The sequence below is a fragment of the Carlito syrichta genome, unplaced genomic scaffold (genome assembly GCF_000164805.1).
Source record: "Carlito syrichta isolate Samal-C Ts95f unplaced genomic scaffold, Tarsius_syrichta-2.0.1 Scaffold304455, whole genome shotgun sequence".
In the NCBI taxonomy this organism is placed as follows: domain Eukaryota; kingdom Metazoa; phylum Chordata; class Mammalia; order Primates; family Tarsiidae; genus Carlito; species Carlito syrichta.
Window position 1 is genome coordinate 13,542 of NW_007248551.1, and position 2,819 is coordinate 16,360.

The window sequence follows — 2,819 nt, forward strand, 5'->3', positions numbered from 1 at the left end:
AAATTAGCTCCAGCTACCTAAAAGGCTGAGGTGGAAGGATAGCCTGAGCCCAGCAGGTCAGCGCTGGGGTGGCCATGAACATACCACTGCACTCAAGCCTGGTGAAACTCTGACTCAAAAAAAAAAAAAAAAAAAAAAAAAAAGCACATGGTCACACCAGAGTCTAGTAAGGCAATGGACAAAGTTGAAAGTTTTTTAAAACTTCCCTTTAGTGAGTAGGTCTCCGTGGTGATGGTGTGGTGGTCTGTGTCACATTGGTCACGAAGGGTTAGTCACAATAGATTAAGTCAGCTTGGCCCTTTATGGCAGGAGGACAAACACTTTAGATAAATGGGTAGTTAGTACAACGCATGCTTGGGGGGTTGCCAGACAATTATCAATAACTACCTCAGGGAAATGGATTTTGTTTCTTGTTCAATGATCATAAAGTGGATTGAAGTAAGCTACAGGAAAAGCTTGACAAAGGTAAGCAAAGCTAAAATGGCTGCCACTCTGACTAGAGTTACTCCATTTTGGCTTTTCACTGCTGGAAGAATGTGACATCCGGAGAAGGCATTAAAGCTCTGTGCCAATCACTTCAGTTTCTCATGAGTATTGTTGGGATCTTATTTGGGGAAAGGTTTATCAGAGCCTTGAGGGGTTTTCAAAGTGATCATTTGATGCACAGGCCATGTATCAACACTCCTGATTTCCTTTCTCTTCCCTTGACCTTTTTACTTTTCATTAACTACATTCCTGGACTCTCACTTAAGAATTTCATTTCCGCCGGGCTCGGTGGCTCAGCCTGTAATCCCAGCGCTTTAGGAGGCCAAGGTGAGTGGATTGCCTGAGCCTGCAGGTTCGAGACCCACCTGGGCAACTTGATGAGACCTCATCTCTACAATAAATAAAAAATTAGCTGGGCGTGGTAGCGGGCGCCTGTAGTTCCAGCTACTTGGAAGGCTGAGGCGGAAGAATCGCTGGAGCCCAGCAGGTCGAGGCTGTGGTGGCCGGGAGAGGCCACTGCATTCCAGTCTGGGTGACAGAGTGAGATTCCAACTCAAAAAAAAAAAAAAAGAGTTTCATTTCGGAAACGCACTATGTTTCCTTAGAGAGCCATCCAAACATTGTTTGTTCCTACACTGCGATTTTCTGTGGCACTGAGAAACCATGTATGACTACAATAAAAATCCATTTTGTGGGGGGGAAAAAAAAGCTCTGTGCCATCCCAAACCCCCCATACCTTGCCCTATGCATCTCTTCCATTTAGCTTTTCCTGTGAAAGGACATAACATGGATTTCATATACCCAATGAGCAGCCATTTTAACATTGCCTAAATCTCATGTTTTTCTAGAAGTTCACCTAACCCCCTAATCACTAACCAAGGACAGAACCAGTTTCTCAGAGGTAGCTATTGTTAGTTGTTTTACAATTTCCCTCCCCAGCTTGTTTTGTACTAATTAGTTTTTCTTTTTTTTTGGAGTTGGAGTCTCATTCAGTCTCCCAGGCTGGAGTGTAGTGGCATGCTCACAGCCACCATAGCCTCGACCTGCTGTGCTCAGGAGATCCTTCTGCCTCAGTCTTCCAAGTAGCTGGAACTACAGGAACACACTACCACACCTGGCTAAATTTTTTGATTTATTGTAGAGACGAGGTTGCCCCGGCTGGTCTGGAACCCCCGAGGTCAGGCAATCCTCTTGCCTCAGCCTCCCAAAGTGTTGGAATTACGGGCATAAGCCACCACGCCCAGTCAAATTAGCCTTCCTGTTTCAAGTATTTGCCTCCATTCTTAAGACCCAAGTTAAGATAATCAACCCTTTGTGACCTTCATGGCACAGATAGACCCCACCACCATGGCAGCAATCATGTGACTAACCCACCCATCTGCCTGTTGTCCATCACCTGATGTCAGTACCTGCGCTTACCTGCCCCTTTGTGATGACATGGAGCAGACCACCTCCCAATCACCTTAATGACCTTCCCCCATCAAAGGGAAGGATTAAAAGCACACAACCATGATCAGACAGCACCATTACCTTACTAGACTCTGGTGTGGCCATGTGCTCTTGCAGCTGTGGCCACCTCCATGTTTCCTGGCTTTCACCTTCTCCCCTACCTTGGGGAGGTGAATCTCTTCTTTGTCTCTCTCTCTCTCTAACTTACTTTCTAAATAAACTATATTTTCTAATCTAACTAACTTCTGTGCAACTCTTTGCATCTTTCATGCGGCATCAGGTCACCCACCAGACACCCACACCCCCAGTAGGCCTGATCTAATATTCTGGAAGCCCCCACTAGGAGTGTGATCTAACATCCTAAGTTATATCCTTTATAATAAATTAACAAATGTATTTTAAGTGTCTTTCTGAGTTCTGTGAGCCATTCTAGCAAATTACTGAACCTGAGTAGGGGTGTCACAGGACTTTATAGCCAACTGGTCAGAAGTACATGCAGGTAGCAATCTAGAACTGGTGACTTATGTCCAAAATGGGTGCAATCATGTGGGTCTGAGGCTAGCTCCAGATAACGTGTCAGAATTAAATTGAATTGTGGAACAGTCAGTCAGCTGATGTTTTAAGAGTAGGAGAATTGGTTGGTGTGAGGAAAAAATCTACATATTTGGTGTCAGAAGTGCTGTAAGTAAAAAAAAAAAAAGTTCACCTCTCTTATGAATTTGCTTAAATCACGAATTCACTAGAAAGACTTTTATTCCCCCCAGAAAGGGCCAGAGTATGCTATCTTGAGAAGGCAGGTTATACTGTCTTTAAGAAGAATCAGGAGCCAGGCTCGGTGGCTCAGCCTGTAATCCCACGCCTTTGGGAGGCTGAGATGAGTGGAT